At 42.0% G+C, this 24,445-nt stretch overlaps 1 protein-coding gene across 2 annotated transcripts in view; it reads left to right on the top strand.

Annotated features, from left to right (window-relative positions):
• The window catches only part of LOC129727093 (calcineurin-binding protein cabin-1-like), a 667,482-nt gene that overhangs the window by 499,933 nt on the left and 143,104 nt on the right, over nucleotides 1-24,445 (top strand). The gene's annotated exons all lie outside the window — the stretch shown is intronic.

The raw sequence follows: 24,445 nt of genomic DNA, 5'->3' as shown, positions 1-24,445 counted from the left end.
TAGTAATAATAATAATAATAATAATAATAATAATTATAATAATAATAATAATAATAATAATAATAATAATAATAATAATAATAATAATAATAATAATATCGATAGTAATAATAATAACAATGATAAAAATTCTAAAGTGAATACTTCACCGAACGTCTAAGTCACGACCTCACGGCTGATAGTAGGATCAATCGAGTGTCTCCGCAGAACAAACAATGACGATCCAGCTTCGCGTTGTGACACAGTGATCTTGTAGATGCCACTTGTAGTTGACTTCCACTCGCTCGATCGTATGGTGGTCCGTGCTGCTAGCGGGGTAACAGCGGTGCGGGAGAATTATTCTTGCTGATATATCAGCTGCGTATCAGATCACTGGCGGGATAGCCTGCCCCTACCAGTGTGCAGAAGATGTTTCTGCCGATATACTGCTGGCTATTGTTATCGCACTACACAAGAACTAATCGACAAAAAAAAACACCCGTACGATAACTCGTGTATTGTTATTTTGCGGATCAAGCAGAGCTGAACAATTTGCGTCTATTCGAGACGAAAGCAAAACAACGAATGTCAATAAACGTTTGGAAGAAAAATATTGCGTACAAAATCTTTTTCAATCACATTACCAACGAACTGCCGCAAAATCAAAACAAACTATAGAACTGTAGGACTTAAGTTCACATTGCGCTCTGCGTGTACTTTTTCTGAACTTGAAAGTTCAGAAAAAGTTCCGCGTCAGCCTTTTCTGAACCATCTAGTTCGCATGAGGTTCCACCTGTACTTTATCTGAACTTTCAAGCTGAAAGAGAGACCTGGTATGTTCCTAGCTATGAACGTGTAGGTAATGGAGAGAAATCAGCACATCGAGTAAAATCGATGCTGATCTTATATAGCTGGAACGGAGCAGTGGTATGAATCTAGGCTTCAAAGAGGGAGGAATCGAGTTCGAGGCTTGTGTAGAAGTTGCAAAAAAAAAATATGAATTCAATAATAAATAAAGCCAGACATTATTCTTCTGATCTAAGTTTATTCGGTAAATGATTATCATGGGATTGATGAAGCAACACGAGTGATGAGTGAGGGAATTGAAAAATTGCAAATTGATTTTCATTTTAAGTATCTTGAAGTTTTCTTTTCAAGCTGAATAGCGCTCTGTTCAGTGACCTAACCGAACTTAATGTGAACTTTCTAGTTCGGTTTAGAAGCTGCTTTGCATGCTACTCGAAATTTATTCAACAAATGCGAACTTGAAAGTACGGTTAGTTACTTAAATATTGAGCTGAATAGAATTCTATTCATGATCATTAGATTGGCTGATTAGTCTATGAATTCTACTTTCAACCGAACTTTTGGTTACTTGGGCTGATCAACGTGTAAATACAAATTACAAAATTTTCTTAAACGGAATAACCGATGGTAGTATAGAAACTTTAGGGATAACAAACACAACAATCTACTTTAACAATGCTATGAATATAAATCATAATTTTCATTTAGTAACCCCTAATATACCAATCAAAGCTGATGGTATTTTAGGTCGAGATTTCTTGATTAAATATAAGTGCGTGATAGATTACGAATATTGGTTACTTAACTTTAATATAAAAAATATGCAAATATCTATTCCCATAGGAGACAAGCTTAACGAAGGCTTTATGCTACCTAGCCGGAGCGAAGTCGTCAGAAGAATACCATATTTAAACATATCAGAAGATATGGTATTTCACTCTGAAGAAATAAGCCCAAGAGTTTTCTGCGGAAATACTATCATTTCAGCAACAAAACCCTATGTAAAAATTGTAAATACAAACAACGAACCATTTTACATAGCCTACTCTCAGTTTAAACCTACGCTAAGTCGTTTAACTGATTATTTTATACTTATTATAAATAGAAATAAAAATGCAGAAAGGCATGAGCGAATTTTAAATAATATTAATATGGAAAAAATTCCTCAATATGCTAAGGAAAAATTTAATCAATCAATAAGAAGATATTTTTTGTTTACCAGAAGAAGCGATTACACAGAACAACTTTTACTCACAGAATATTACTCTTAACGACAGTATTCCTGTATATATTCCTAATTATAAAATAATCCATGCACTGCATGACGAGATAAATAAACAAGTTAACGATATATTGAATAGTAATATAATCGAACCCTCCATATCACCGTACAATTCTCCGATTTTACTAGTTCCAAAAAAAACTTATGACAAAGACAAGACAAGTTGTCGACTTTCGACAGCTGAATAAAAAGATTTTAGCGGATAAATTCCCACTACCAAGAATTGACGATATACTAGATCAACTCGGTAGAGCAAAATTTTTTTCAACATTAGATCTCATGTCAGGGTTACATCAAATACCCCTTGACAATAAATCTAGAAAATTCACAACATTTTCTACAAAGAATGGTCATTACCAATTTACCAGATTACCATTCGGATTGAATATAAGTCCAAATAGTTTTCAACGCATGATGACTATTGCGATGGCAGGCTTAACGCCGGAACTGGCTTTCATTTACATTGACGACATCGTAGTTATCGGATGTTCAGTCAATCATCACTTGCAAACTTACAACAAGTTTTTGGACGACTGAGATTTTATAATTTAAAACTCAACGCACAAAAGTGCACATTCTTCAGTACACAGGTAACTTATCTTGGACACAAAATAACAGATCAAGGTATGCTACCTGATGATTCAAAATTTAGTGCGATAGTAAAATATCCAATACCTACAAATGCGGATGAAGTAAGACGATTTGTAGTATTCTGCAACTACTACAGAAAATTCGTCCCGAATTTTGCTATAATAGCACATCCGCTCAACCAACTTCTAAAAAAGAAAACAACTTTTGTTTGGACAAAAGGCTGTCAACTAGCATTTAACACTTTGAAAAATGCCCTAATTTCACCCATGTTACTATAATACCCCGATTTTACGAAAGAATTTATTTTAGTCACGGACGCCTCAGACAAAGGCTATGGCGCCGTTCTTTCACAACATACTCAGCATGGAAATTTACCAATTGCATTCGCAAGTAAAACATTTACACCCGGAGAAAAAAATAAACCGGTAATTTTGAAAGAAATAACGGCTATACATTGTGCCATTGATTACTTTAAGCCATATTTGTACGGAAGAAAATTTACAGTTCCAACAGATCTCCTTTAGTCTATCTGTTCGGAATGAAAAATCCATCTTCCAAATTAACTATAATAAGGCTTGATTTGGAGGAATACGATTTTACGGTAGAATATATACCAGGAAAGGAAAACGTCGGACCAGACGCTTTGTCAAAAATAATTACATCTTCGGATGAGCTAAAACAAACAAATATTTTCATGGTGAATACAAAGTACATGACCCGAAAGATTAACGAAAATAATACGGAACAAACTTACGTACCAAGAGAGACTGATCACCTCTCAACATACATAAATAACAATCCGTCGGAAACAAACAAATTATTTAAATTAGAATCGAAAATAATCAAAGATGAAATAATATTTACATTGATAAGAAAAAACAAAACTGTAGCACAGGTGCTCCAAAATATGAATGGAAGTCAGACACTCAGGTCTGCTCTTCTAGAATTAGAACAAATTGCAAAAGGGTACAACCAAGATATAAGAGCGCTGTCGACAAACGACGCAATATTCAAAAATATATCAATTGAAAACTTTAAATTTATTGCGAACACACAAGTGTGCTCGATTCAAATTATTTTATATAAGCCACCAACAAAGGTGACAAAACAAGAAATGATACGGAAAATTTTACACGATTTTCATAATACACCTACAGGAGGACACATCGGTCAGCACCGAATGTACCTCAAAGTAAGAGAAATAAACACGTGGAATAATATGAAACGTTCGATTGCTGAATTCGTAAAGGCCTGCGAGTTATGCAAACGAAACAAAGTCATAAAACACACTAAGGAAAAAGAAATAATAACAACCACACATTCACACCCATTCGAAATTATTTCAATGGACACCATTGGACCACTACCAAAAAGCAATAATAACTATAGATATGCCGTTAGCATTCAATGCGACTTAACTCAATATGCCGTACTAATCCCTGTACCTACAAAAGAAGCTAACGTAATAGCCAAAGCCTTAGTTGACGATTTCTTACTTACGTTCGGAACATTTTCAATCTTACGATCAGATCAAGTAACAGAATACAACAATGAAATTTTGGAACTATTATGCAAAATGTTAAAAGTCAGATAAAAATTTAGCACAGCTTATCATCCACAGACAATTGGTTCATTGGAAAGAAATCACAGATGTTTGAATGAATATCTGAGATCCTTTGTCAATGAACACCAATCTGACTGGGATGAATGGTTGCAATTTTATTCATTTAATTACAATTCGACACCACACTCAGACCACGGATACTTACCACACGAACTCGTTTTTAGAAATAAAATAAAGTTTCCTCAGGATATATTCAAACAAGGGATAGACCCCGTATACAACTTCTATCAATACAGTAAGGAATTGAAATTTAAGCTGCAAGAGTCAAACGAAATAGCAAGAACCAAATTAATCGAGCATAAAATACAAAGAACAGAAAATTTCAATGTACATTATAACCCAATCCATGTAAAAATCAATGAAACAGTTTATTTAAAAATAGAAGCACAGCACGGAAAATGCAACGTTGCAATTTTAATGCTCGTCACTCCAGCTGTTTCCCAGTAGGGGCCCAAGCTGGCCACACATGTAAATACACACATAGAATTAAATACTTCGGGAATGGCATTTGCCTATAACAGCAAATGATTTTTAATAAAGAGGATGGATTAATCAATTAGCATTCCGCAGCGACTGGTCTACTCCAATTCGTCTCACCGGAATGCACTGGAGCCACAAATCGACTTCAGACAACATTAGGATGGCAACTTCCGGTTTCTGGGAAACAGCCTGAACTGGACGATTCCCATTAAATATGAGTATCTCCGAACCAGAAAGATGCACAAGCTAAAAATTGATCACAGACACAATCATGAAATTCAAGATGGTGACTTCCGGTGTCTGGCAAACTTTGATCATATCCTTTGGCCGATTCGTCGTGCATTTGTAGATTTTAAACACATCGCAAGGAATCAATGAATTTGGAACGTTCAAATAGTAGGATACCACATTTTAATTATGTTGAGGCCACATAAATCGATCAAAGCAAGTATAGTTTTAAATAGTCTTTGAATTTCTTTTTTTTTTCCATAACTTTTGAGCCACATATCAAATTGTTATGAAGTTTGTTATTTGTAAGTTTGAGAGATGACTCGTTCGTATGACACTAGCCATGTTCAAATAGATCATGTAATCTTTGAGATAATAGACTTTCGTTGTTTTATTAACAATTTAATACATAACGGTTGCTTAAGTTCGATTATAATCAAACGAAATGGGAACGTATGGCGCAGCCAAACTTTGAAACCACGTGTTCAATCATAATTCAATAGATAATCCTTAACTAGCCCGCTGATCTGATAATAATATTGTTCAAATCGGTTGCGTAGTTTGTGAGATATTGATGTTTCGTGATTTTTACATTTTGATACATAACCTCTAAACTAGAAATCCAATAAAAAAAAATTCAATAGGGTCTTATGGGGCAAATAGACCTTTCATTTACAATTAATTTCATTGATATCGGTCCAGCCATCTCTGAGAAAACCGAGTGACATTGAAAGAGCGTTACACACACACACACACACACACACACACACACACACATAAACCCACACATACACACACACATACAGAAAATGCTCAGCTCGTCGAACTGAGTCGAGTGATATATGCCATTTGGCCCTTTGGAGCACTTTTATACTTTCGGTTTTGCAAGTGATTGCTATACCTTTCTAGGAGAAAGGCAAAAAGGATAGCCATTAAAACTAACTTGAGTTAGTTAATATATGTTTGAAAATATGACTAGGCACACCAAATTCAAAAAAGATGCTCTACACTCGTGAATGTTCTCACACAAAAGGCAACAGGTTCATAATAACCATAGTTCGTACGATGGAATTGGTTCAAAAGCATCGAAGAGGGCCATACAGCCTGTTGTACTTTGCGGCGGCGTTCTAGAGAGTCAAGTCCAAGCAGGCGGCAACGATCCGGGTAGGGTGGCAGATTCGTAGGATCACGCCCAGGCAGTTCTTTCAGCGCCAATCGGATGAAACGTCTCTGTACACGCTCGAGGCGCAGGTTCCATGAAAGCTGGTGCGGACTCCAAACCACACTGACGTTTTCTAGTAGGGGTCGTACAAGTGAGCAATATAAAGCTTTCAGGCAATGGGGATCCTTGAAGTCACGTCCAATTTTTGCGATGAATCCTAATTGACGACATGCTTGCAGCACGGTGTCTATCGAAAGTCAGCTTTCGGTCAAGAATAACTCCAAGGTCGTTGACGTAATCAATTCTACGCAGCACTTATCCGTCAACAGCAGAATCAAAACCAAAATTAATCCACCTAGCGGCCAGACTCAGCCTTTCTCATTCAAACTTATTATTTGTAAAAATAGATTTACATGAATGCTTAAATCCAATAAAGGTATATTCACTCTGGGTTCTAAAATATTGATATTGTAATTGAAGTATTAAATATGAAATTCGACGTAATGTTAGTGCAACAAATGGTGAGTTGACAACCTGGAAGGAGTGTCAAACATAGCTTCGGCCCTCACAAGTTCCTATCTCACACCTCCGCGAGTCATATGATTACACTAGACTGCCGGTTGGAACATGGATACAGCTGGTTGGTGTTGCCTGGGCAATGTTGTCATCCGACAACAGCTAAGTGAGAAGGTGCGACGCGATCATTGGCGCGCAAACCATATTCCGGCGGTAGAGGAAATGCTTCGCCAACCTGAGCGTCTGTTCACCAAGATGGTGCGGCTCAAAACAGCGTTTGATCTCCATGTTAGGAGCGGCTGATAAACGTCCTGGTGGCAGCGTGGGACTCTAAACAGAGCTGACACGATGGTCCCCCGGCGAGACAGGGGGTTGGGGAAGGCCCAACAAGCTGCCCTGGAAAACAACATGTAACAAACAACGTAAGAGATAATACTGATCGGAACAATCGGCATAGACCTAGGCAACGAAAAAAGGACTACGATTGGAAACTTGGGACATGGAACTGCAAATCGCTCTGCTTTCCAGGATGCGACAGAATAATCTATGACGAGCTACATCCACGCAACTTCGAAGTCGTAGCGCTGCAGGAACTTTGTTGGACAGGACAGAAGGTATGGAGAAGCGGGCACCGGGCGGCTACTTTCTACCAGAGCTGTGGCACCACCAGCGAACTGGGAACCGGCGTCATAGTACTGGGTAAGATGCGCCAACGCGTGATGGGGTGGCAGCCGGTCAACGCAAGGATGTGCAAGTTGAGGATAAAGGGCCGGTTCTTCAACTACAGCATCATCAACGTGCACTGCCCACATGAAGGAAGACCCGACGACGAGAAGGAAGCGTTCTACGCGCAGCTGGAGCAGGTCTACGATAGCTCGTTATTGGGGAGATGAATGCTAAGGTAGGCCGGGAGGCAATGTACAGACCGGTAATCGGACCAGATAGCCTGCATGCCGTGTCTAATGATAATGGCCATGGGTGCGTAAATTTTGCGGCCTCCCGTGGTATGGTAGTCCGTTGTACCTTCTTCCCCCGCAAAGATATCCACAAATCCACCTGGAGATCACCCGACCAACAGACAGAGAACCAAATCGACCACGTTCTAATCGACGGCAGGCTCTTCTCCGACATCATCAACGTTCGCACCTACCGTAGTGCGAATATAGATTCGGACCACTATCTAGTAGCTGTGTGCATGCGCTCAAAACTATCGACGGTGTATAACACCAGCCGAAGTCGAACGCCGCGACCAAATATTGAGCAACTGCGGGACGCCAAGGCTGCACAGGAATACGCGCAGCAGCTGGAGGCAGTGCTACCCACGGAAGAGCAGCTTGGCGCAGCTACCCTTGAAGATGGCTGAAGGAGCATCCGAACCGCCATAGGTAGCACTGCTGTAGCGCTACTAGGTACAAGGGCCCCGAATCATAGAAATGACTGGTTTGACGGCGAATGCAAACGGTTAGTCGAGGAGAAGAATGCAGCACGGGCGAGAATGCTGCAACACCGCACTAGAGCGAACGTGGAACGATACCGACAGGCACGGAACAGCCAAAACTCAGTCCTCCGAAGGAAGAAGCGCCAGCGAGAGGCCGAGATCGCGTAGCGATGGAAGAGCTGTACCAAGGTAACGACACTCGGAAGTTCTACGAGAAGCTGAACAGCTCCCGTAAAGGCTTCGTGCCGCAAGCCGATATGTGCAGGAGCTTGGACGGCAACCTCCTTACTGACGAGTGTGAGGTGATCGAAAGGTGGAGGCAGCACTTCGACGAGCATCTAAACGGCGATGCAGTAGAGCGCGAGAACGGTATGGCAACTGATCTTGGTGCACGAGCAGAAGACATCAGAATTCCAGCCCCCGATCTTCTGGAGGTGGAGGAGGAGATTGGTCGGCTGAAAAACAACAAAGCTGCTGGAGTGGACCAACTTCCCAGCGAGCTATTGAAATACGGCGGAGAAACACTGGCTAGAGCCGTGCACTGGGTCATTGTCAAGGTTTGGGAGGAAGAACGAGTACCGGAGGAGTGGATGGAAGGTATTGTGTGTCCCATCTACAAAAAGGGCGACAAACTGGAGTGCTGCAATTATCGGGCAATCACTCTGTTGAACGCCGCCTACAAGGTACTCTCCCAAATACTTTGCCGTCGACTATCTCCATTTACGAAGCAGTTCGTGGGGCATTACCAGGCGGGATTTATGGGTGCCCGCGCCACCACGGATCAGATATTCGCGGTTCGGCAGATTATGCAGAAATGCCGCGAATATAACGTGCCCACACATCATTTGTTCATCGATTTCAAATCGGCGTACGACACAATCGATCGGGACAAGCTATGGCAAATTATGCACGACTACGGTTTTCCGGACAAACTGACGCGGTTGGTCGAAGCGACGATGGAACAAGTGATGTGTGTGATTCGTGTTGCGGGGGCACTCTCGAGCCCCTTCGAAACCCGAAGAGGGCTGAGGCAAGGTGATTGTCTCTCGTGCCTACTGTTCAACATTGCCCTGGAAGGTGTCATTAGAAGAGCGGGGATTAACACGAGTGGCACGATTTTCCAAAAGTCGGTTCAACCGTTTGGTTTCGCCGACGATATCGACATTGTGGCTCGGACCTTTGTGAAGATGGCGGATACGTACATCGGATTAAAGGCTGAAGCCAAAAAGATTGGACTGGTCATCAATGCATCGAAGACGAAGTACATGAAAGGAAGGGGTTCACGAGAAGACAGTAACAGTATCAGTAACCTCCCACCTCGATTTCAAATTGGTGGTGATGAAATCGAGGTGGTCGATGAGTTCGAGTACCTGGGCTCACTGGTAACTGTCGACAACGATACCAGCAGAGAAATTCAACGGCGAATTATGGCAGGAAATCGTGCATACTTTGGTCTCCGGAGGACGCTCCGATCGAATAGAATTCGCCGCCGCACCAAGTTAACCATCTACAAGACGCTGATCAGACCGGTAGTCCTCTACGGGCATGAGACATGGACTATGCTTGTGGAGGACCAACGCGCCCTTGCGGTGTTCGAGCGGAAGGTGCTGCGTACCATTTTCGGTGGACTGCAGATGGAAAACGGAGTGTGGAGAAGGCGAATGAACCACGAACTGCAGGAGCTGCTTGGGGAGCCATCTATCGTCCACACTGCTAAGATAGGCAGGCTGCGGTGGGCTGGGCATGTTGTAAGGATGTCAGACGACAGCCCGGTAAAGATGGTTCTTGAAACCAATCCGTCAGGGACGAGACGGAGAGGTGCACAGCGGGCAAGGTGGATCGATCAGGCGGAAGACGACCTGCGGACCCTACGCAGACTGCAGAGCTGGCGAACTGCAGCCATGGACCGAGTGGAATGGAGACGACTCTTACGTACAGCAAAGGCCACACCACGGCTTGGGATTGTTTGGTAAGGTAAGGTAGTGCTTAAGAAATAGCGAAATAAGAAAAATGACTTTTAATATCGAACGATTTCATCACGAGCGATACCGGGAACGTTCAAATAGTACGATACCACATTTAAATTATGTTGAGCCCACATACATCGATCAAAGCAGGTATAGTTTTAATTAGTCTTTGAATTTCTTTTCGTTCCATAATTTTTGAACCACATATCGAGTTGTTCTGAAGTTAGTTATTTGTAAGTTTAAGAGATAACTCGTTCGTATGACACTAGTTATGTCAAATAAGTCGTGTAATACTTGAGATAATAGACTTTCGTTGTTATTACAATTTAATACATAACGGTTGCTTAAGTTCGATTATAATCGAATGAAATGGGAACGTATAGAGCAGCCGAATTATGAGATCACTTGTTCAATCATAAATCATCAGTTAACCCTTAACTAGCCCGTTCATCTGATATCAATATTGTTCAAATCCGTTGTGTAATTTCTGAGATAATGATGTTTCGTGATTTTCACATTTCGATACATTACAGACGAAGTTACAGTCCGATTACAGTTAAATTTAATAGGGTGTTATGAGGCAGCTGGAACTCTCATTTGACACTAATTTAGTGAAAATCGGTTTAGACATCTCTGAGAAAAGTGAGTGAGTTCAAGTAGTCTTCGGAATAAGTTCCTTTTCATAGCTGCATTTCACATTTTTAAACATAACAGGAAAAGTAATAGTCTGATTGCAAAACAAATCAATAGGGTCTTATGGGGCAACTAGACCTTCCATTTGACACTGTTTTTATGAAAATCGGTTCAGCCATCTCTGAGAAACATGAGTGAGAAATAATAGTCTCGAGAACACGTTTCTTTCCATAACTTTTGAACCACATGTCCAATCTTAATGAAATTCGAAAGTTAAGAGTTTTTCAGGTAGCCTGTTCATTTGAAATTAATTTTGTTCAAATCGGTTGCGTAGTTTCTGAGATATTCATGCTTCGTGATTTTTACATTTTGATACATAACCTCTAGACTAGAAATCCGATTACAATAAAATTCAACAGGGTCTTATGGGGCAAATAGTTATTTCATTTGCAATTAATTTCATTGAAATCGGTCCAGCCATCTCTGAGACAATCGAGTGAGATTGGGAGAGCATTACACACACACACACACACAAACACACACACACACACACACACACACACACACACACTCACACACACACACAGAAAATGCTCAGCTCGTCGAACTGAGAAAGGCTCGTTGGATCAGTATTCACTCTCAAGAAAGCGAATGCATTTCGGAAGACGCGATTCTTTGATAGGTATACATTACGTAGTTATTAGATCAATCATGATATTTATCAACCGAACTCGATTTGCGACACGCTTATATAAGAGCAACGGGCAGGTAATGTTTGGTTGAACGGTCATACCAAGACTAAGCTTATCCCGCAGCTCTACTCTGCGACGGAGAAAATGGTTTGTGTAATTATGTTTCCGTGGCAAGTGATGGAATCGAATGAAGATTCGCGCGAGGCTCGCGTATTACGAATACAAACGGTGTGTATCTGTCTCATCAACCTCGCGATCCTATGCGGATGACGGGCACGAAAATCATAAACTATACGAAGCATCAACGTATTAAAATAAATGTATATTACAAAACTCAAATACCTGCAAGAAAACAAGCGCACTTCAGTTGAGGTATACATCGCGTATATATTATTGCGAATAATTTCAATAATTTGTCGAACGATGCTATGTTTACTGAACGAAACCTACTCTGAATCGCAACGTGCTGGAATAGAACCAACGGGTGGGCAGTCTTCGAATAAATGATTTGATACACCTCGGAAGTCACAACACACCGAAAATACCGGGCCGAAGCTATGTTTACACCGGAGCATTATGAACGACATCTCTATTCCCTCTTACCGACGCAGAAGGGCAGGGACACGGAGTTTCGCGCTGATTTACTTCTCGAATAATTAAGCTAAGATACCTACTGAGTATAAAAACTGGCAAAGTTCCATGCATTCACAGCTCGAAAATTTACAAAAATGCAAACATGCCTATCGAAGACAGAGTTGGTTTATAAAATGCCAAAACAATCGCAATCAAGAGTTAGTTACTATGCAGACCGACAATATTTCAACGTGAAAAACATTTATTCAAAAGCTCGAAAAATCATAAAACAAGTACATAAAACTAAGCAAAATATTCGTAACCGTCTGGTCATGACACGAACGATAAATTTCTAAATTGTAATGCCTCCGTTTCCATCAAACTTTTATTCGTAAAAATAGATTTACATGAACGCCTAAATCCAATAAATGTATAATCACTCTTTAGGTTCTAAAATATAGATGTTGTAATCTATACATATGAAAATGCAGTCCGGTCTGTCTGATCCATATAGGCTCGAAAAATACCGAACCGATCGACGTGAAAATTCGTATGTGGGGGCTTTCGGTGCCGGTAAAGGTTCCTATGATAGTTTGAGACCCCTTTCTTTTCTGGAACGGAGCGGTCCCATACAAATGAAAACAAAACATGTTTGCACAACACAAAAACAAACCAAGCAAATGAAACCGAATTTGGCATGTGGATGTTTTAAGGGGTAACAAATATATCCATAATAGTTGGACGCCCATCCCTTTTCTGAAAGGGCGAGGTTCCATACAAATGGAACAAAAATTTCTGCACATCTCGAGAGCTAACCAACTGAATGGAACCAAATTTGGCAGGTGAATGTTTTTAGAGGTAACAAATATGCGCATAATGCACAGTGGTTTAAAACGAGAAAAACGTGATCGTCAGCCTTTTGAGTATAAAAATGGCATTTAAATTCTACAGTATATTCGACAAAGCTTTTGTAGATGTTAAGGGGCATCTTTTGATGTAAATGAATTTTCGATTAATTCACCTAAAAGTGAGATAAAAATTTTTTTTTTTATTTACTTATCAAATCAAAACGAAGTCTTCAGCAGAGTTGTAGACAATCTTATGTAGAAAACCTTTGCTGAAGACACTTTGGTTCAATCTCTTGAAAATCGACCACATACAGGTAGTTTTATACACAGACATCCTAAAAGTTTCTAAAATCGAAAAATACCAAATAACTTTTTCCGAAGCCTTTTGAGTATAAAAATGGCATTTAAATGCTACAGTATATTCGACAAAGTTTTTGTAGATGTTAAGGGGCATCTTTTGATGTAAATGAAATTTCGATTAATTCACCTAAAAGTGAGATAAAAAATCACAAGAAGGTTGTATGCAAAGCCACGACCGCAAGGTTGAAGTAGAATACTTTTACAAGAAAGATAACCTGGCTGCTTGCGTGTCAGTCATTTTTTCTAGTAAATAAACGTTGACCGTTCATTGGCAGTATTGTAATTTCTTTTTGTCTGATATTTTGAATGAAGTTCATTGGATATTTTTAAATTTTGTGCAAATGAGAAGTTGAAGTGCTGCCGAATTGTAATATGCACAGTTAACGACATCATTAAACGGGAACGGAACAAAGGCTACGGTTATGCAGAACGCGAATGCCGGCGCGATGCGATTCGCCTTACCGTGGTGAAATGTACAGCTCTTTTTAAGGCGAAGTAGAGCTATACATTTCAACAGATTTCGTCTTGCCGAATCGCATCGCGCCGTTATTTGCGTTCTGCATGACCGTAGCCAAACACTAAGCGACGCAGACACGTAATAACAGTCAGAGTATGCATGTAGATGAAGATAATTTACTTTGGATTAAAGCGCAAAACGAGAAAATATTAACCCTTCAAATAATCATTTGTGTTCTTCAAATTTCAGTTGTTCAATTTAATATCCGATGAAATGTTAGTTTATTATCTGATGAAGCTCTTATATAGGCCAAATGATGCATTCCCAATTTACTAGGTCCATAACTCTGCCGACCGTGCTTGGGAAAGCGCGGTATAACGACCAATCAGAGGTCGAATTTTGTTTTGACAAGGCTTAAGAGTTTTCAATAGTACAATAGTTCGAATGATAAAATTGCAATTTCATGCATTTGGTAGGAATCTTAGAAGATTTTCTAATCGATTGCTGCAAAAACGAAGGAAATCCATCGAAAACTAACGGATTTATTAGCATTTGAAATTTTTCTCACTTTTTTCAGTTTTAGATTTTCATTTTACATCCCTATGTAGCCGAACTTCCTGAGAGAAGTATTCTAATTCAAAATTAAATCTTCATTTATTCATTTGTTGTACTCATATCTCTGTATGCCTGAAGGGCACTGGGTACTGAAATGCCACTGCGACATTCTTGCTGATTGTCTTTTGTGGCGGGCCCCGATTGCTGTGCACAGGTTACGGATTGTTCGTACTCATTGATGGAGTAGAACTGTTTTGTTGTAAACCTGTACCCCAATTAGGTACAACATAGTTGATGAAACTAATGACCTGCTTGGGATTGGAGCTCCATGCTTGGTATGGAGTTAAAAGGTAACTTCCTAAGAAGTTGTACCTAGAGGAAGCAAGAGCTTCGCAAGAGCAAAGCAAATGCTCTGAACTCTCTGGTTCAGATTTGCAGAATCGGCAGGTGTCGTTCAACACTACGCCGATTTTCTTTAAATGATAAAAAGCGGGACAGTGTCCGGTGAGGAGTCCCGTGATTATCCGTAGGTCACTACGATTTAGACTAAGTAGCTTTCTGGCGGTTCCAGGGTTCGGATAGATAAACTGTTTGCCTTGTCTACAACCCTGTGCCTGTTGCCATTGGGATACTATTTCTAGCCTTTCCCAAGTTAATAGTTCGCTTTTGATAGCGGAAATGGACGTACCCAGAAGCGGCTCGGGACCAATAAACCGCTGAGCTGATCCCTGTCTTGCTAGGTAGTCAGCGTGTTCATTACCCTCGACTCCGCAGTGTCCGGGCACCCAAAACAGAAAAACTGAATTCTGTCGGGAAAGTTCCCGTAGAGTTTCAATGCATTCCCAAACAAGTTTGGAAGCGCATTTGACGGACTTAAGTGCTAGTAGTGCTGCTTGACTGTCCGAGAATATACCGATTTTCGCATGTCTGTAGTTGCGTTGCAGACATATTTTTGCGCAGATATATATGGCATATACCTCTGCTTGAAAAACGGTGGGCCATTTTCCCAGGGAAAACGTTTCCCTGATACCGGGTCCGTATATACCAGATCCCGTTAGGGATCCCATTTTCGAGCCGTCCGTATAAAAATTGACGATGCCAGGTGGAAGATTAGGCCCTCCATTGTTCCACATAGAGCGGTTTGTTTCAATCACTCTATATGTAATATCCATGTTGGACCTAACGTCCATCCAGTCGGAGACTGTGGTTAATAGCGGAGTTAGTTTGAACTCCCTAAGTATGCGAAGGTGGCCGATTTGGTCCCCTTCAAGTATGGTTTTCCTCCTTTGCAACCTTAGAGCGCCAAGCTCTGCTTCTTTTTCCACATGAAGATGTAGAGGTAGTAGGCAAAGCATAGCTTCCATGGCTGCAGTTGGAGTTGTTCGCATAGCGCTGGTAACCGAAAGACATGCAAGTCTTTGAACTTTTTTGAGTTTGGCTTGCGCAGTCACTTCGTTCACCTTAGGCCACCACACTAGAGCAGCATAGGTGATTCTTGGTCGGGCAATGGTCTTGTAAGACCAGAGTGCCATGTCTGGTTTCAGTCCCCAGGTCTTACCGAAGAGAGTTCTGCAGGCCCAGATCGCTGAGATCGCTTTCTTAGCGGCATGATCCAGTTGTGCAGACCAGTTCAGTTTCTTGTCCAGAATAATTCCGAGATATTTGACTTCATTGCTGAAGCCCAGTCTAACTTCACTCAGTATTGTAGGAGTGATGGAGATCGTCCTTCGTCTGCCGAATGGAATTAGGACTGTTTTTAAGGGGTTTATGTTTAGACCCTCCTGTAAACACCATGACATGGTGGTATTCAGAGCCGTTTGCATTCGGCTCGACAGAGTTGCGTCATCTTTACCTCTGACGATGAGGACGATGTCATCGGCGTATCCAATGACCTCGTAACCAAGCTGTGAAAGCTTGTTGAGAAGTGCGTCGACAACTAGTGACCATAACAAGGGCGAGAGAACTCCTCCTTGCGGACACCCCTTGATCACTGACATTGTTACAGACGAATCTCCCAAGGTTGCAGTGATCACTCTGCTAGAGAGCATTGCGTGTATCCAGTTCCTTGAAGTTTGGTCGATTCCCTTATGAGAAAGAGCCGTATCGATTGATGCAAAGGACGTGTTATCGAAGGCCCCTTCAATATCAAGAAAGGCACATAGCGCCGTCTCCTGATAACTTAGGGACTTTTCAATCAACGTCACTAAGCTGTGAAGAGCAGTTTCTGTTGACTTGCCGCTTTGATAGGCATGTTGGTTCCTGTTCAGCGGGGAGTCTTTAAGAAACTCATCACGGATATATTTATCCATTATTTTCTCCATCAACTTGAGAAGCGATGAAGTCAGACTTATGGGTCTGAAAGTTTTAGGTAGGGTTTTGTCCTTTCTTCCAACTTTGGGGATAAACACTACCTTCACCTTCAGCCAGTTATCCGGAATATGGCCCAGGATAAAGCTGGCTCTGAAGAGGTTGATGAGTTCGGACATGATAACTGCGGCCGATTTTTGTAGAAAGATGGGTAGTATGCCGTCTGGACCAGGAGACTTCATAGGGTCGAATGAGCTTAGAGCCCAACCTATTGAAGCTTCCGTGAACAGTCGACTGGCCAGCAGGATGGACTCCCGAGACGCCATATGTCTCGAATTGTCCTGCCGCGACCCATCACTATTCAGTTCTTCGGTCTCTGTCGATCCAGGAAAGTGGGTGTTTATAAGAACCTCCAGCGTTTCCTTGGTAGTGACAGTGAGGCATCCATCCTCTTTCCTCACCTGTCCTAAACCGTTAGTATGGTCTTTGGACATCGCCTTTTGGAGCCGCGTAGCTTCCGGCAGAGTTTGGATTCTTTCACAGAAACTAACTCTGGATTTCCGTTTAGCTTTGCGTAGCTCGGCGTTGTATTTAGTGAGGGACGCCCTGTAGTCGTCCCAGTTAGACGTGACTTTTGCCCTGTTGAACAACCGCCTAGTTTCCCGACGAAGGTCACTAAGTTGATCATTCCACCAGGGTACGTCACGGCATACTGACCGCTGTGTTAGTGGACAGTTAACGTCGAAAGCATCCATGATTCTGTTTTGTAGATCATTTGCTGCCGAATTCAGGTCAACAGAATTTCGAATGTTGCTGTAACTGAAAGTTCGTGAATCGATCAGGCGTTCCTTAAAGGATTCCCAATCTGTATTCTTAGGATTTCTGAACAGCTCTCTTTTCAGAGGGTTAGCCTCTATATTAAAAACGATGTGTCTGTGGTCCGACAAACTAGTTTCATCGGAGACATGCCAATTTTTAATCCTTTCAGAAATAGAGGCGCTACACAGAGTGAGATCAAGGACCTCCTGTCTAATAGCGTTGATAAACGTGGGGTTATTCCCTACATTACATACATTGACATCGTTAGAAGTAAGGTATTCAAGTAGGTACTCACCCCTGGTGTTGGTGTCCGAGCTGCCCCAGATCGTGTGGTGAGCGTTGGCATCGCAGCCGATCAGAAACGGCTTGTTGATGGCCTTGCAGTACCGCACGAGCGCAGCAACTTCGGGTGGCGGTATATCACCTTGGTCGCCCGGGAAGTAGGCCGACGCGACAACCATTTCCTGCTTTCCTCTGGTTGTCGGTACTTCAACCGTGACGGCAACGACGTCGCGTTGGATAAATTCTGTAATAGGTAAAAATTTTAGTTCTCTATTTAGCAGAATTGCAGTCCTTGGTTTGGACTGCGTGTCACAGTAGATTAACCTACCGTTAGGAGCGTTAAGTCCGAGAACTTTGGATTCGTTGATCCACGGCTCCTGGATGAAAGCAGCCGCTAGCTGCTCTTTGGCGAATCTCCTGCAAAGAACACCCGAGGCGCCTTTTGCGTGATGGAGATTCGCTTGCACGCAGCGAAGGCTGCTCACTTTGCAGTGAAGTTGCCGTCTTTGTCCGGATCGGAAGATGATCCTGGTATTGGCTGACGGCTGCCAACAGCGGTTTGGCTGGTTGATGGAAGTTGCTCTTCCTCACTGTTCGGCTTCGGTTGCAGCAGTCGATTGGCAACAGAAGGTCGTCGCGCACACTGAGGCGGTTTTTGACTCCGGGGGGTGCGACTTTTCGGTGGTTGATGCTTCACACTTTTGCAGTCTTCGGCGGAACCGTCCGAGCAGCCGCGGGGTTGCGTTTTTTGGGTGGTGACAGGGCACTCACGGGGGAGCATCCTGCGCGTACCTTCCCAATCGCAGGGTTGCGTTTGGGTGGTTGTGGGGCACTCCCGGAGGAGTTTCCCACGCGAACCTTTAGCCCATTCGCAGGATCGTTTTGCCTGGGTGGTGGCAGAGTACTCCCGGAGGAGTACGTACCTTCCCTGACATTGCGACGGAGTCTTTCCCGCCTGTGACGTTCGGCCTTCCGCTTACCTTTCGGATGCGTGCTTTGCCGAAACCGTAGTGCAGTTTATAATTTCTACTCTCAACGAGTTTGGCCGATTCTTCGTCAATATCCAGAACTAGTTCGACCAAGGTCTTTACCAATTTGCGGTTACAGACTCGCCACATTTTGGTAGAGAGATGGTCGTTCTGATTCTGGAGTGAACGAAGAATCTTCTCGTCCGGAGAGTTCGCACTGTCCGCGAAGTAACCGACATACCGTCTGGCCTTCGGCAGATCCTTCATGTGGTATACACGAAGTTGTGCTCCCTCCCATGGTACGAGAGAAGGTACCTCCCTTTCCAACCACTGCACTGTGTCGTTGTCGGCACAGGCAAGTTGCAGAAGCCATTTTTTAGATGGCAACCGTTAAACTTGGGCTTGGTGGTTGGATTTTCCTGGTCCGCAATGTGATCGAGGATGGAGGTCCGGACAGCCTGAAGCTGGTCCGTTGTGAGTAGGGAGCTGGGGTGGGTAGCAGAAGTAACCGCAAGGCTTATAGCTCCCACCATGTCCCTATATGTGGCCTTCGGGAGCGGCTTCGAGCCCGATGACCCCAAAACAGTGCCGTTCCGCAGTTTTTTAGGCTGTGGACACTTAGTACTGGTGTTTGGTGACACCAAGTCGTCCGACCGCTGTCGCTTGACGGCAACTTGGTTCGATTGAGCAGGCTGCTCTGTTGGAAGGAGGGCCAGCTTCCTGGCTTCTTCGTACGAGAGACCGGAGCGAAGATTTTTGCTCAGTCGCCGCCTTTGCGCATTTGAAAGTCGCTTGACAAGGGGTGCCGATGATTCGGGTTTCCCTTCGTCATCGGGCCTTGTCTGTGGACCGGGAACTAAGTCCATTTGACTTTCGTCATTTTCTTGTGGAAAAAGTAGGATTAAGGATGAAGCCGAGGGTCCTCCGTCCAGCGATTCGCTGTCGAGGTTGAAATCATCCTCATGCTCCATCTCCTCCGTTCTGCCCGGTGCGTTTGTTTTTATTGGACTACGCTCCGATGAGTCCATGGGTTCCGGCAAAGAAAGGCTGCCGGTGGCCGAATTTTGTGAAGTTTTGTCGTTCATAGAATTCCCACGAGTCGCTGGGTAAAGAAGAGTCCGCTGCATCAGTGACCCGCGTGATGCAGTAAGGGCTAATTACTGTGAAGGGTGCCCTGGTACTCCACAGGCTCCGTTAGAGGCTGGGTATTTCTTAAACCCCCCCCACCACGTCATCCATCGGCACGGGTCGCATAACACCTTAGCTTAGGGGTTTTAACCATTGGATTTTACGCAACAGCCATGGTTGAGAGCTGTTGCAACCATCCTCCTTTACAGGGGCTTTGGACCCTCTGCCACAGTTCTCAATAATTCAAGTCTATTCGTAAAGGCTAAACTGAACCAAGAGAATCGTAGCAGGCGGAGTTGTTGTCCTCATAAGGACAATTGTTCAATTTATCATAGGATGTAGTGTTTATCTTACATCTCTGTGTTACCTTGATAGTGAGGACTAAGGCGCACGGTCAACACAATGAGAAAGGTGTTTTCACATTGAAAACTAGACACGGCTTTACTGGAGGAAGTGTTGGCAAATGCATCTACCGCTAATACCACCGCTATCATACGAAAGCGCGTCGTTTCATGTGGGGAATATCAACAACGAAAATGACGCGCGTCTCAGCATAACCCGAACTGTTTCGCCGTGCTGCTCCCATTTACCTTTACATCGGCCTCAGGGAAGTACCGGCTGCATCTGCATCTACCGCTGAGGCTGTCACTATACTGCTATTGGTACCAAAAGCTATTAACTCTTCAAATAAGTGTTTTATTTGTTCTCAAAAGAACAATTGTTCAATTCAAAATCGGATTTACGCAATCGCATCTCTGTAATATTACCGACAATAATATTCTTCTGAACAAACTGATACAACTGTCCCATTAGGCCTCTGCCATAATAGACGCGAACCGATTCGCTCAGCTGTAGGTTAATGTACAGCCATCAGTAGAGCTGTACATCAACCTACGGCCGAGCGAATCGGTTCGCGCCGCTTTTCGCGTCTACTATGGCAGAGGCCTTAGAGAAAGTTGCTGGCTGATGTATTCACTTCATGCAAGCCTGCTGCTGATGCTTCCCGCTACCACACTGAAACAGCATTTTAGTGAAGGGAGTGTCGTTGCATCAGCTGAACCTGCTACTATCGATGCTGATATACCCGCTGCAACAGCTACGCTATGCATAGCCATGCCACAGTTGTGGCCGCTATACGCTGGCCCAACTGCTGAGCACCTGCAACGCTATCCGTAGCCATGCCACAGTTGTGGCCGCCATTGGTATCCGCTGTACCTGCATCTGCTGGCCCTGCTGCTATCGATGGTGAGATCCGCTGAAACTGCTACGCTTATTCACAGCCATGCCACAGTTGTGGCCGCTATCCGCTATCGATGGTACCCACTGCTCGCTCCCGCTGCTGCTAAGGGAGGACTGCTGTCGTCGCTGTTCAGAACTACTATGAGCGGCTTCGACTAAAACAGGCTCTTATATAGGGATGAAAATAGGAATGAATTATTTTACGTACGTGGTGGAATGATATAACTTGAAAAATATGTGTGACTTCATTCTGGTTCAGAGCGATCATTTGATAAGCTCCACCTCTTTTTTCAGTTTCTAAAGTTTTTCCTCAGTTTCGTAGCACGGATGCACAAAAATGATTTCTTGTCGAGCCGGACCGATAGCACTCTCATTGAAGCAACAAAATAACAGGGGTCTTCACATCGAGCTCGTATACGAATACCGAGCCGTAAACTGCGTATCTTCCATTACTCGTCAATGGAGGTGAGTATTTTTACGGCTGGGTATTTGTTTACGAGCTCGACATGAATCCCCCTAACATGTTTTGTGTCGTGTTGTGTAGCTTGGTTGAAGAAAATGTTCCCGTCCCCGTGTCGCATGTAAGCAGATTATTGCGTTCAGTAGACAGTAGATAGTGTATCCAGCGAATAAACACCGATGGTGCTCTCACACACGCAACGGTTTTAACCCGTATCTTATTGCGGTTTGTAACATCAAGCGATTTCGTTTGCTCGCTGTTGCGTGTTGCATCATGTTGCAACTTGGCAGCTGAGAGACGACGAAATTCTGTTTATGCTGATTGATTGAATCGACTTCATATTAGCTCTGCATAGTCGAACTAACTGCTTTTGTGAATGCGTTCTAACAGGGCAGTTTATTATTCAATGTCGGTTATGCTGATCGCAGCCTTTGCGCTGCCCCTACAGTGGGGGGGTTTACTAAATAAAGTGAAAATTAGACAACTACAACAGAATTTGATTGCATCCCGCACAGAACGTCTGCTTGTGTTGATGCCAGAAAATTATTAACCTTCAATTATTTTTTTATTTGCCTTCAAAAAAGCATTTTGCTGTTCAAAATCGGTTGCTAATTACAACCTTTGAGCTGCCCTAACATTGGGGGAATTAAGATACACGCACAACATGCACTGTGGAAGCTATTTCACATTCAGTAAATTAGACGGGTGCGACAAATTTAAATTGCTAGGATGCAACACAGAATATTTGCTTGCGTTGACAAAAATTATTAACTTTCAATGACTTGTTTATTTGCCTTCAAAAAGGCATTTTGATTTCCAAAATTGGATTTCCTGATGGCAATCTTCATGCTGCCCCAACACGGGGGGAATAATGGCTGTCTGGCGACACACGCTGAGAAAAACCGCGCTGCTCCTGAGACGTGGTGACCAATCACAGAGCTAGTGCTGCTGCTGAGAAGGACGACTGCTGTTGTCGCTGTCTAGAACTATTATGAGCGGCTCCGGCTGAAACAGGCTCTTATATACGCCAAATAGCATGTTTTCAATTGCAAGGTATATGATCCTGTCGACCGTGCTTGGGAAGCAAGCATATAACGACCAATCAGAGGTCGAATTTTTCGTTTTGACAAGGCTTGACTATTTTCAATAGTACAATAGTGTGAATAATAAAATTACAATTATCCTATTTTGGGAAGAATCTTAGAAGATTTCCCAATCTATTGCTGCAAGAACGAAGGAAATCCATCGAATACTAACCGATTTATTAGCATTTGAAATTGGACATATTTTTCACTTTTTTCGGTTTTAGATTTTCATTTCACATCCCTATGTAGCCGAACTTCCTGAGAGAAGTATTCTACTTCAAAAATTTTATTTTTTATTTACTTATCAAATCAAAACGAAGTCTTCAGCAGAGTTGTAGACAATCTTATGTAGAAAAACTTTGCTGAAGACACTTTGGTTCTATCTCTTGAAAATCCTACTTCGGAAAAAGTTATTTGGTATTTTTCGATTTTAGAAACTTTTAGGATGTCTGTGTATAAAACTACCTGTATGTGGTCGATTTTCCCTACTACTATGTTCTAGACATTTTTTCATATTTGAAAAATGCATCATTCGGCCGAACATACCTTGGGGAAATTTTCGACTTTTTCATAGGGTTTAGGACATTTTAGATAAAAAAATGCACATTTTCAAAATAAAATTTCTCGAAAAGCTGCAAAAAGCTGCAAAAACAACAGTCTTCACTTGGAAGACGGAAATTAGTACTAGCTTCAACAGGTGGTTTCACTAGGTTCTTGCAGTCTCTTAAAGACTTGGGCGTGGGTGAAAAAATTAGTTTTTTTTTGTTTTTCGGCGTTTTTTCATGTTTTTTTCTCAAAAGATGTACAAAATTGAAACGATTTTTGATTTTTTATTAAAAAGTACGAATAGCATTTATATTTACGGCACCGTGCATTATTTGGAAAACATAATATATAGAAAAAATTGATTTTTTCCGAAAATAATTGTTATGTCACTAGTGTATGCAAATGCCAAGTTTTTTTTAACAAAATAAGCAACATTCTTTGACGTTTTTCCAATGCTTGAATTCTGAAAAGAAAATGTCAGCTCAGAGATCCTTATTTTTTTAAATTTTGTCCATACGGAAGTACCTAATCCATACCAAAATACCTCCGTATGTCTAAATTGAAAAAATAAATAAGGGTATCTGTTTCTGAGCTGACTTTTCCTTTTCAGAATTCAAGCATTGGAAAAACGTCAAAGAATGTTGCTAATTTTGTTAAAAAAACTTGGCATTTGCATACACTAATGACATAACAATTATTTTCGGAAAAAAATCAATTTTTTGTATATATTATGTTTTCCAAATAATGCACAGAGCCGTAAATATAAATGCTATTCGTACTTTTCAATGAAAAATCAAAAATCGTTTCGATTTTGTACACCTTTTAAGAAAATAACATGAAAAAACGCCGAAAAACAAGGAAAACTATTTTTTCACCCACGCCCAACTCTTTAAGAGACTGCAAGAACCTAGTGAAACCACCTGGGGAAGCTAGTACTAATCTCCGTCTTCCAAGTGAAGACTGTTGTTTTTGCTGCTTTTCGAGGAATTTTATTTTGAAAATGTGCAATTTTTTATCTAAAATGTCCTAAACCCTATGAAAAAGTCGAAAATTTCCCCAAGGTATGTTCGGCCGAATGATGTATTTTTTTAATATGAAAAAATGTCTAGAACATAGTAGGCCTCAAAAATCACTTCAGAAAAAGTTATTTGGTATTTTTCGATTTTTAGAAACTTTTGGGATGTCTGTGTATAAAACTACCTGTATGTGGTCGATTTTCAAGAGATTGAACCAAAGTGTCTTCAGCAAAGTTTTTCTACATAAGATTGTCTACAACTTTGCTGAAGACTTTGTTTTGATTTGATAAGTAAATAAAAAAATAAAAAATTTTATCTCACTTTTAGGTGAATTAACCGAAAATTTATTTACATCAAAAGATGCCCCTTAACATCTACAAAAACTTTGTCGAATACACTGTAG

Source organism: Wyeomyia smithii, chromosome 3, assembly GCF_029784165.1.
Source record: "Wyeomyia smithii strain HCP4-BCI-WySm-NY-G18 chromosome 3, ASM2978416v1, whole genome shotgun sequence".
Lineage (NCBI taxonomy): Eukaryota > Metazoa > Arthropoda > Insecta > Diptera > Culicidae > Wyeomyia > Wyeomyia smithii.
This window is presented reverse-complemented; position numbering and strand designations above follow the sequence as displayed.